At 36.3% G+C, this 13,076-nt stretch overlaps 1 pseudogene; it reads right to left on the bottom strand.

Moving 5' to 3' along the window:
• The window catches only part of LOC122814361, a 33,514-nt pseudogene extending 24,343 nt beyond the window's left edge, over positions 1 to 9,171 (bottom strand).
• Positions 9,172 to 13,076: the final 3,905 nt, after the last annotated feature.

Below are 13,076 nucleotides of genomic sequence, written 5' to 3'. Positions count from 1 at the left end.
TGTAGGATCTGACATTGAGCCCAGAATCAGCTAGTGGCCTGGGGACTGTAGGAGCTGACATGGAGCCTGGAATTATCTAGTGGCCTAGGGACTGCAGGATCTGATGTAGAGGCTGGAATCTGCTAGTGGCCTGGGGACTGCAGGAGCTAACATGGAGCCTGGAATCAGCTAGTAGCTTGGGGATTGCAGCAGCCCACAAGAAGTCAGGAATCAGCTAGTGGCCTGGGGACTGTAGGATCTGACATGGAGCCCAGAATCAGCTAGTGGCCTGGGGACTGCAGGAGCTGACACAGAGCCTGGAATTAGCTGGTGGACCCAGGGACTGCAGGAGCTGACATGGAGTCTGGAATCAGCTAGTAGCCTGGGGACTGCAGGAGCTGACATGGAACCTGGAATCAGCTAGTGGCCAGGGGACAGGAGAAGCAGACATGAACAAGAGGAATGACAACACAAGAGGCACTTACATCTCTGAGTGCAAGGAAAGAGGTGACATACAGGGGAGGTGTATCCACCTAATCTTAGTGAAGACCAGGAAGCAAGAGAATGACACAGCTGGGCGAGGCATTTCAGAGAAGTTATTAGGGTGCACATCACCTCGGAGGTAGGGTGTTCAGCTAGCAACACTTGATGGTACTCTCACTTGCGGATACATTATAGAAAAGTCATGGTAAATTAAGGTTCCATCACAAGCTCACACAGTAAACATTCATCTCCAGTACAATGATCTCTACATGTCCACTCCACTTACCACTCCTCTTACTTTCTAAATGGTCTGTTTAGCAGCAGTGAGTTCTAGCTGTATTGCCTCTTTCTTTTTAATATTTTTTCCTTGTTCATGAATCATAATACCATAATTAACCTTTAGGGAAAAAAACATCTTCATTAAGGTTAGAGTTCAGTTTGACACACTTATTTTTAGTTTACTGTAACTTTTCCTCTTTAATCCATATGATTAATCTATACAGTGCTGCATAAACAAATTAGTCCAGCCTCAAAAAGAAGTATATTTGTCAGTGTTCTATAGCCAGAACAGATTCTCTAGTAGAGTATACATACTCCTAACCATTTAAAATATTGGGCTAGCAATGCACAGTCCTAAAATGTGGAGAATGAATGACCAAAAATCCTAATGGTCTTTCCATATTATGGTTTCAAGATTTTGATTTTCAGTCTTCTGTGGTTCAAGGTTGTGACAGGAAGCCACATATTTATATAATTTTTATCTAGATCATCTACATTTATACACATACACAGATATAGATAGATATATATGTAAAGGTATATAGCAATATACCTACCTACCTACACACGTAAATATATATTTATTTGTTGCATTTGTTTACAGGGCTGGTCTGACTGGGTAGACAAGCTGCCCCTTTTCAGTAGAGTCCCTGGGAAAAAAAGCTCTGCAATAAAAAAAGTAAACATAAAACAGTGAATTGATTTTAGACAATAATCATAAATATAATTCGGGTCAATATAACTTAGTGAAAGTTTGATAAAGACTTTTTTATACTTGATATGTATATGTATAGCTATGTCTACCTATCTATCTATACATCTGGGTCTCCTCTTAACTGATATTAAGACGGCCACCACCCAGCTCATTAGCTCTCCCAGCTTTTTCACCATGACACTTTTATTGCTTCCACATAGAAGACTGAGACGTGGTATTAGACAAAAGTAGGGTCCCAGCAACATAATAATTATTAGAAATTGCCAAAGGGATGCTTGAGTTGTATTCCACTTCAGGGTGCTCAGGAGGAAATTTCATCATTGACTACCCCTGTATCCTTCCAGCCTGTAACTTCCTTAACTGAAAGGATGTTTTAAGAAGCATAGGAAAGAAAAGAGAAAAGTTTTCCTGAAGGGAATGTCTGTAGGTCATAGCTGGACTTTCTGTCTTTGAGAGAGCTTGACGAACATAACTTCACTATAGTGGCTTCAGGTTCCCATAGGAAAACATTTCTTTTTCTGAGATCATAAATTTGCTGAAATTATGTAAATGGGGAGAAATTAATTTCATTCCTGCAAAAAAGACTTTTAGAATAAGCAATAGCAGTTCCTTCTAAAACTTGGCCTATCTCCCTCCTCTTCTGTTCAATTTAAAGGATAAACATTTTAACTCAGACAGAGCAAGGAAAACACATCCTTATTCACAGAAGGCAAGATAACCTCTAGAGCTGACCAATCATACCTGCATAGAAACTATAAAAAATGAGCAAATATGGATACAGCTCCTATTAAAAAAATTGTGTTGCTGTTTGCTACTATGTTCTCAGAGGAAAACAAATTCAAAATTTTCAACAGATATGTTAAAAAAAGATGAATACTTCAGCAACCCTTTCATTTACTGCCCTGAATTATCATATCCATTTAAACAACTACCTTGGTTTCATCCGAACAAGCTGCCTACATTATGGAATATATTCAAATAAAAATACAAAGAGGAGTTATTAAAAAGTACTGTACATTTTGTACATAAAGTTCATGGCACATGGCCAGATGAAATTATGATGTTATAAATACTTCTGTAAGGGCATCTGTTTCACGACTGGTTTTAAAGCAGCATACCTGAATGATGGTGCAGGTGTTCTCTAAGGGTATTAAAGGCATCTATACTGAATGTGAGATTAAGCCAGGATATCCTGTTTTATATCAGACCAGAATCTTCTCATAGATCTGGAAAAGAGACAAAAAAGAATAATAGGGCTAAAATATTGTTTCACACATTGCTCTTAAGGAATTATGCTGTTGTCAAGCCTCCAGGAATAGATGATATTCCTGTGGAAATTTGGAAAGTAGGAGGGAAGAAAGTGATAAAGATCTGGAAGGTTTTGTTTAACAGTATTTTAAGAGACGTACCAGCCTCCTACAAGAAAGCTGTGGTAGCTGTAATACCTAAAGATGGTAAAGACCCATCAGATCCAGCTTTATATAGGCCCATTTCAATACTAAACCATGATTATAAAGTGTTTATCTCTATAATGACTAAAAGAATGTTAAAGGTGATGCCAAAATTGATGGCATGGACCAGTGTCATTTTATGGATGGGAGGCAAGAATTTGACAACATTAATAGAACAATGTTGATCCAGAGGAAAGCAGAGTGTAAGAAAATACCTCTCTTGTTGGTATGTCTTGCTGCAGAAAAAACATTCAACAGAGTAAGCTGGGTTTTTATGAGTAGGGCAATGGAAGCATTTGCATTCTCTGGCACAATAAAAAGATTAATTAGAAAGCTATATGAGGGATTGGAGGCAAGCATTAAAGTGGGGGGTCCTCTCTGATCAAGTCTGTCTGAACAGAGGAACCAGGAAGGTGTGTCCTCTTTCCCCTTTGTTATTTGTGTTATATTTAGAACCATTGGCAAAGAAAATATGGGAGTCAGAAATTTAAGGATATAGAATGTATGGTAATCAAGAAAAGTTGGCTTTATTTGCAGATGATAATATTTTGTATCTGATAAAACATTCTGAGATAGTTAAGGCTATAGCTGTGCACTATATATCCACACACAAATTGGTTCAGAAATACCCATATTTATGGGGACATGATAAAATGAAGTACTTAGGAGTATGGGTTAGAAAGGATTCTGTTATGTCAGATAAGGATATGCAAGAATAGACTAAACAAAAGATAATACAAAAACTAAGGATCTGGAAGCTCTTGTTTATGGATATGGATAGCAAGATGTAAGCAGTTAAAATGTTTTCAGTCCTTTTAGTTTTATACAGAGGTCAGGCATATTTTTCTCAACCAGAGGAGAAGCTGTGGATAGCAATTAATAAAGAGTTGAAGGATATTATCTGGCAGGGGTAGAGCGTATTAGTCAAGTGGAATAAGTTGATCCTTCCAATAGAACAAGGTGGTTTGGGATTGCCTGATTTGAAGGAGTATTTCAGAGCTACACAGTTAAGGCTCATATACAAAGCACAAGCAGAAACCTGTAATGCAAAGTGGAAAGGGATGATAATGAAGCAAAGGGGTATCTCAAAAAAACAAAGAGAGTGGGATTTTGGATGCAGATCCTTAAAGAGAATAACAATAGCCACACAGAATATTATATACATAAAGCAGCAGAAATTATTCTAAGAGGTACGCCAACACAGGAATGGAGAAAGGAGAATCTGCCAGTAGAGATGGCTGCAATTAAAGGGAACAGAGAACAGACAAGAGGGGACAGGAATTTATTAGAGGAAACTGGTAAGGGAACCAATGTATTGGGAGTAAATAATTAGAGAGGGAAGGTAATAGAAGAGGCCAAGAATGCATTTGGTCTGCAGACTAGAGTGCCTTCCCTATCAATGACTACAATTTCTGCTGATCAACTCCCTGCCGAGTACCTACAAAAATCAGCTGATGCTATTGCTTACCCCGTCTCAATACTAATCAATCGAACCATAGTAGAAGTAGTAAAAATCCCCCAAATCAAAATATCTAATCTCCATAATGTCACAAGGGGAGGCAGCTCTACTGAATTCTCAATCCTCTATACCACCACTTACTCTCTCCATCTCCATTCTGGAAAAGAATATTCATAAAATACATTCATAGACAACTCATGCAAATAAAAATCCAAAATCGGGCCACTCTCATCACAGCACAGTCCTCCCTCCAGCACTACTTCAGCCCTCTATTTACTAACACCATAATAAATATATAAACACCATAAATATGACCTTTATTTTTCATTCTATATTTCCAAATCACCAACTTTAATCTGATCACTGCATTTTAATCCACACCCTGCAAACATTCTGTCTAGATACTGAGCTATTCAATGGTTTCAATCTATCTCCTTTCTGTCGACAGCAGGCTGTCCTCTGGCAGAGCAAACGAGGCTGTCCTCTAACACCCTCGGTACCACAAGGCTCTATGTTCTGGCCTTTGCTGTTCTCTAACTTCGTTGCCTACAATCTATACCATCATCCCAAAGTCTGTAATATGCTGAATATGCTGATGACTCTACTGCTCACTCACATCCCACACATTCAGTAGAGTCATGCCAAGCTACCCAGAGACCCTTTAATACAATAGAAACTGGCTTGAACAACGTCGTCTCCTCCCTCCCCTGAACATAAACTAAAATGCTTTCAACCAACACAACACATTCTACCGGCGCTTTCACCCCTTACCATAAAATCATGGCCTGGCACAATCCCCTCAAATACCCATCTACTATAACTAGTAAGGTGTCTCTATTAAGACAATAGGCTCCAACCACAACCACCACAATAAATCCAAACCAATATAAAAACATAAATCAATATAAAAACTCAATAGCTTTTATTCAATACAGCTTTCCTAAACCTTCAGCTAAAATTGCCTTGGCTGGCTCTCACCTTCTTTCAACCCTTCTGTATGCATCCTCTATGTCAATTTGAAATCAAAATTGTCCTTAACAAGCTCTCAATTTGCTACAACCACATTTGCAGGTTTGCCACTGGGCTCAACCTTAGGACATCATTGCATCAATCTAAATTGATTTGGTTGAAGCCTAATCCAGTATAACCAACAGTACAACCAAACCAAAATCCTCTATATCTATAATCCGGACTATAATCTAGGACAATAATCTATTACTTAACAATATTACAACCCTAGACGGCGATCCTCCTCTAAAATCCTAATTAGAACTAGCAAAATTAATAACAAAAAACTAATTCCTCTCTTTACCTGACTCTGTATGCAAGTGATATTACCTACTCTCTTCTGGCTGTAATATTTGGACTTTCCAAAACTTATCAATTTAAAAACTAGACTCAACCAACATTTTAAACTTAACTAACTTAATCAGTATCCTTACCAGATTACAAGCCTGTTGTAAAAAGGTTCCTCTGTTTTGTGTGTAATTTTAAACTAATTGCTTGTGGAATTTAACATGGAATTTTACTTATGTAATCTCTAACCTTTTTCTGTGCTTAAATATGTAATCTCTTGTAATCTCTGCATCTTAATATCCGGTGCTGGTATTATGTACGTCTGCTGTATCTGCTATGCCTTGGATCTTGGACATCCTGGGCCTCCGTGAAAAAAAACATGCATCAAATAAAAATGATTGATATCGGAGTATAGACAAAGAGAAAAGGATAGAGGAATCCTAAGTGAAAGACCAGCACTCGCAGAGTTTTTAGTTGGATCTAGAACAGAAGTTGCTTTTAAAAAGGGATACTTAGTAAAGCATATACACTATTGCATGATAACTGTAGGAATCAATCAGAAGAGGTTAGAAAAGACTAGAAAGAAAGAATGGATAAGCAATTCACAAATATACAATTGCAGGATATATGTATGGCTCTCAAATATGCAACACATTCTAGAATATTTAGGATTTTTGCTTGGAAGCATTTACATAGGTATTTTATACCCCAAGCAGACTCCAAACAAATTTTCCTCATGTAGATTGCAAATGTTGGGGATGTGATTGGAAAGAAAGAAGTAACTGGGAACATATTTTTGGGAGCATTGTGAGTTGGCAGGCTTTAAAAATTCGCTACAGAATACTGTGTCAGACATACTGGGTGAGCAAATTGGTGTAACTAAGGAAATGTTTTTTTTTTTTTTTTTTTTTTTAAGATGTGATACAGGCTCTGAATCACCAAGACATAGTAAGGCCTTGCTAAGGTTAATTCTTGTGGCTGTCAAAAAGACATTAAAGTCTAAACCAACTGTATTTGAATTAGAAGGTAATGCTGGATTGACAATAACCTAGAGAAGATTATATGTGATGTATAATGTTTGTAACTAAGAATATGTCAATATTGTTTGTTTTCATTTATTCACACAAACAAAGTTTATTAGAACACACCTCCTTGTAGAAATAAAACCATAAACGCTGTTATCACCACAAATGCGTTTTCGTCTCTTAAAGACTTCCTCAGATGAAATAGAAATGCATACCTATTACAATTCTTCCCTTAAATACCCTATACTAAATTAGTGCTATTACCTAATTGGTGCATTTTCTTAATATAATTACATACACTTAATAAATATCCCTCCCTATAAAACCTTTAAAAAGTTTTTAAACACATATATAAATATCTCCAAAAACCTTTCTCTAACCTCTTTCATTTCATATATATGTAAATATAAATACAAAAATATGAATAAAAATATATACCTATTTAATACATACTAGAACTTTTTAAAACAATTTAATACAATCTATTCCCACATAAAACTCTGGAGAATAGCACCATCTTATGTCCAAAGATGGAATTAAAGTGCTGCGCATGTATTTCTTAAGCAATAATTCAAACAATAATACTTACAAAAATAATAAAAACAATTCATTTTGTTCTTTTTAACAAAGAATACATTTTTACAGAAACACTATAGTTTGGCAGCCCTTAGCTTTAACACTGGGGCAAGTGATACTGCATCATTCAGACCTGGAAATCTGGTAGCTTCCAATGATAGTTGCCAAAGTAGTTCTTTGTATTCAATGGAAGTCTCCCATGGACCTCCTCTTATGTGTTTTGGAATTACTTCCAATACAAAGAAACTAAATTTGCCTTCTTGACAACTTATCATGTGTCTATAAAGTGCATTTTAGTACATTTTGTCCTAATTTCATAATTGTGCTCGTATATTCTATTTTTTAACTTTCTTTCCGATTTACCTACATAAAATGCTTCGCAATAATGGCAAAGCCCTATGTATACTATCCCACTAGTGTCACAATTTGCATAGTCCCTACTACTAATCAACCTATCCCTACTACTGACTAGAATGGTGTCCCTCATATGGATATACAGACATTGCGAACATCGTCCACATTTGAAAGTCCCTACTTTGCACTCTTTGTACTTAGGGCCATCTTTATTACCTTCTAGTATAGCTTTTAGACCTCTACCCCTTCTGTATGTACATCTTAAAGGGTTATCAAAAATGCCTTCTAGGTCAGATATTTCTCCAAATCTGGTCCATTCTTCCTCTAAAAATGTTCTTATTCTTATTGCATCTCCACTATAGTCAAACACAAAATTTCCTTCTCCTTCGTTGTTGGCTGTTTTAACCTTTTCCATACTTAGCCCTGTTTTAGCCCCCAAAATGGGTTTAAATCTATCCTGCCTCCCTTCTCTGACCTCTTTTTCTATATTATTTATAAAGTCATTGGGGTAGCCTCTTTCTTTATACATTTCCCTCAATGTTTTACATTCTTGATCAAAATCACACTCTCTTGATGTCATATGACTACCCCTAACACATTGTCCCTTAACAGTTCCTTGTTTCTGATGTAGGGGATGTGCACTATTATATGTAGATATGAATTCGAGAAAGTTTATTTCCGATAAATCTTCGAGCTAAAATCACCTTCCCATTTCACTATAGAAATATCCAGATAGTCCGGTTTATCTTTGTTAACCTTGTATATAAAATTCAAAAAATCAGTCGACTCTGAAATATAATTTAAAAATTCAAGAAACATACTTTCAGAGCCTATCCATAAGAAACACATATAATCCAGGTAACGCTTGTACAATTTCCAACATTTTACATATTTGGAGTTTATATTTTTCCTCCCAAATTGAAAGAATAATGTTGGCGTACATAGGGGCACACCTTGCCCCCATCGCTACTCCTTGTACTTGCTTGAAAAACTCCCCTTCATAATGTATAAAATTATTAAAACCATTTCCATCAAAGTTAAAATAAGATAAAAATCTCTATTATTAAACTTACCATACTTTATTAACACTTCCTCCAACCATTTCATTCCTTCTTCATATGGTATTGACAAAAATAAATCTATTATATCAATAGTTATAAAAATGATTTTCTCATCATATATCTTATTTGTTATACTACATAGTAGATTCCAAGAATCCTTAACTACACCTTGACTTCCAAGCAACATATCTTTAAGTTTAGTATCCAACCATCTGGCCAAGGGTGCTGTTATAGATCCTTCTGAGGAAACAATAGGCCTCATTGGTGGGTGTTCTATATCTTTATGCACCTTTGGAATCCCAAAAATGGTTGGTATTCTTGGTTTTTCTATGTGCAAGTATTTAAAAGTTTCTATACTTATTAATCCTTCCAGCAATAAATCATTTAAAATTACATAGATTTTGATGTTCCCTATATTTATTTCATTAACTGAAACTCTAACATATCTATTTGTATTCTCCAGTATATCCATCATCTTTCCTTCATACACCATTTGGTCCATAAGCACAGTCCCCCCACCCTTGTCAGGTCTCATAACCCTATAGAGGTGTCCTCTCTCATTTCATTTAGTAGTTTATTTTCTTCCTTTGTTACGTTGCACCCTTTCTTATTCTTTAAAAGTTCTGATCTTATTTTCTTTTCCATTATTACCTCAAACATTTTTAATTGTGGGTGCAGTTAAACGTGCTTTTTCTTCCTAATTCTTCTGTACTTCGTGGGTTTATATTCTGTCCTTTAAAGAAGAGCTCAAAATTTTTCTTCCTTAAAAATAATTTTAGATCTATTAATACTTTACCAATATCCGCCTTCCTTTTAGGTACAAATTTAAAACCTTTTGATAATAATGAGAAATGTGTTTTATTTATTTCTTTGCTACTATAATTGTATATACTATAACACATTGTAGCTGTATTTGCTACTTTCAAAAACAATAGTCTCATCCAGACTGGAAGTATTTACCTGTTCCACTGTTTGAATCTGTTGTTGCCCCAGTTTTAAAGCTAAGGGCTGCAAAACTACAGTGTTTCTGTAAAAAATGTATTCTTTGTTAAAAAGAACAAAAATAATTGTTTTTATTATTTTTGCAAGTATTATTGTTTGAATTATTTGCTTAAGAAATACATGTGCAGCACTTTAATTCCATCTTTGGACATAAGATGGTGCTATTGTCCAGAGTTTTATGTGGGAATAGATTGTATTAAATTGTTTTAAAAGGTTCTAGTACATATTAAATAAGTATATATTTTTATTCATATTTTTGTATTTATATTTACATATATATATGAAATGAAAGAGGTTAGAGAAAGGTTTTTGCAGATATTTATGTATGTGTTTAAAAACTTTTTAGAGATTTTATAGGGAAGGATATTTATTAAGTGTATATAATTATATTAAGAAAATGCGCTAATTAGATAATAGCCCTAATTTAGTATAGAATTGTAATAGGTATGCATTTCTATTTCATCTGAGGAAGTCTTTAAGAGACAAAAACGCATTTGTGGTGATAACAGCGTTTATGGTTTTATTTCTACAAGGAGGTGTGTTCTAATAAACTTTGTTCGTGTGAATACAGTGGAGTCGTGTCTTGGTGGAATTGCTCAATTTTTCTTGGGCCTGGCAGATTTTTTAGAGCAATTTACTTTTCCTGCTTGTTTTGGTTGTTGTTTTCATTTATATAAATGTATGATTGTCTATGTCATAAGTGACAATTCAGTAAAGATGATTAAAAAAAGGAATTATGCTGCAGTTAAGAGGTCAGTCTTTAGAAATCCTCAGAAATGGCAAAGAAAGAGGAATTCACAGCACTGCTAGGTTCCCAGAAGCCATTTCTTTAAAAAAAAAGCAGTTAGGCTTTCAGGCATCTTCTCCTCCCCGTGACCAACCCTTTCTTTTTAAAATTATCCTTTTGAGTAATACGTTTGCAGTTTTTGCCAACAACTATTAATTTATTTATTATTTCTTAATTGTCTTTTGTTTACTTGGAAAGTCTGACTGGGCACAAGTCCCATTTCTCAGCAGATACCTGGGGAGTAAAGCTCCTCATAAATTGCATATTTGAATGAACATGAATAAAAATTAAACATTTTAAGCATTCTTCTGAAAGTATTACTGAAACAAATAATAAAGACATTTATCGTATACTTTAAATGTTATATTATTTTACATAAGTCAAACAAATGTTAACATGTAATAGCTGGAGATACAAGAACAATGATAATGCACATAAGTTCAGTATCTGTATATTGACATCAGTGAGGTTGGATGTCACTACAACAGAAACAGAAAATAGAGGAGAAAGAAAAACATAAGTAGCAAAAGTTCATTTTGTGGACAGATTTAGATAACAGTAGATAGGTAAGATGATAATGAGGTGGGTAAGGAGGGGCTATTAGTAGGAGAAGATTACTAGTATATTTTAGTTGGAGGAGCAGTAGTGGAGATAAAAGGCAAAGAGTGGTAAGAAAGGTGAAAGGCTCAGGGTGATTGGCAGAGAAATTGGCAATGGAAGAAAAACAGAATGGTTGGTTTAATTAGGATGGGAGCATGAGTATGGGCATGAGGAAGTTAGGTGTTGTTTTAGGTTGTGTTTGAAATGTTTGGTGGTGTTGTCTTATTTTAGGATGGGTGGAGTGGAGTCCCAGTGCTTAGCAACATAGGTTGAGTAAAGTGAGTCACCTGCACAGTTATGAGACTTGGTCCTGATCAGGAGATATTTGTTCTATAAGTGAAGCTTCCTAGGAGAGAAGCAGTATTTGCGGATGTTTTCTAGTGATAGGCAGGTGTCTGGTTTGTGTATTATTTTGTGGGCACTAATTAGCTGGGAGTAGGTAAGGTAGGTAGTTCGAGCTAGTACACGTGCTTCAGTGCTAGCCAGTGGTGTGAATGGTTTGGTAAGCTGGATGCAAACTTAGCTGTTTTGTTGCAGCAAACCTCTAGTTTATTTTTTTAAAGTGGATTGAAGGTTAGTGACCATTGGTGTTGCACAGAGAAATGAAGGGAGAAGATAAGTTGCTAAAGAATTCCTACTGAAGTCAGTATGAAAGATTTGTTTCTGTGGCGGAAGCCCAACTTTTGATGAGTTTTAATGATGGCTTCAGTGGTGTTCATCATATTTTAAATATTTTAAGTTATCATCAATTAAGACAACAAGAAGCTTTGTGATGGAAACTGTTTCAAATGAGGTATTATTTGCTGATGTGGTGTTGAAGGATTGTTTCTGTGCTGACAGAGATTTGGGCAAAAGCAGCATTGTTTTTTAGCATTTAAAGGTAGTTGGTAGTAATCTAACCAGGCGTCAAATAAAGAAAAGAAGTCCTGGGTCATCTTGTGGAGTAGTGGTAGGCTTGGTGCAAAGGATATGAGTGTGGCGTCATCTACATATTGTACTATGGAGGCTTCTTTTGTAGCTTTGTGAAGATTACTGGTGAACGTGTTGAATAGTACAGTGCCTAGAATAGATGCCTGAGGTACTCCAACAGGGACAGACAGAGTGGGGGGGGGGGGTTTGATTTCCATTTTACAGACTGTAGTCTGCTGGTGAAATAGCTGCGGAACCAGCTAAGGGATGAATAGGAGAGTCTATGTTACTGGTGTTTCTATCAGAGTTTATGACTTTGGTAAAACTGAGCAGAGCAGTAGTGGTTCTCTGGTGAGGTCAGAAATTAGAAGTTATGTACCTACCATAACGTTCCATGTTAGTTGTCTTCTCTCGCCTTCTTTCTTGCTGGATGGGGAATCGACACTTGCTTTAGCTCGAGAACTCCTTTTATCAGCTCGAGGCAACCCTATATCCCATGATGCAAGGCGGAACTACCTCAGATCTCGTTTGGCAGCTAACTTACCCTGCTAAAGGTTATCCTAACCAAATTAGGAACAAAGTTTCCTAAAAGAAGTCCTCATAACAAAGATCCAGAGGAAACAAACTATTAGGAACTCTTCAAGATCTGTCCAGGCCAGGGGAAGGAGGGAGGGACGAAGAGAAGACAACTAACATGGAACGTTATGGTAGGTACATAACTTCTAAATGTTAAGTTGTCAATCTCGCCTTCATTCTTGCTGGATGGGACCGCGTCCCTAGCACCTGAATCCCGGGTGGCTCAACGGAACAGACTCTTGAGAACTGTGGAACCAAAACTGGCCCTATCTCTGGAGGCCAAATCCAACTTGTAATGAGAAATAAAGGTATGAGGCATGGCCCAAGTAGCTGCTGCACAAATGGTATCAATGGGAAGTCTATCCTGAAAAGCTGCAGAAGTGGATAGACTCCTGGTAGAGTGTGCTTTTGGCTTAGAAGATAGTTGTTTGCCTCTGAGAGAGTACACATAGGAAATGGTGGAAGTCAACCATCTGGATAAGGTCACTTTAGAAACTGGAAGACCTAACCTGTTTTCTGCATAA

The sequence above is a fragment of the Protopterus annectens genome, chromosome 10.part0, assembly GCF_019279795.1.
Source record: "Protopterus annectens isolate FY-2018-M chromosome 10.part0, PAN1.0, whole genome shotgun sequence".
Lineage (NCBI taxonomy): Eukaryota > Metazoa > Chordata > Ceratodontiformes > Protopteridae > Protopterus > Protopterus annectens.
This window is presented reverse-complemented; position numbering and strand designations above follow the sequence as displayed.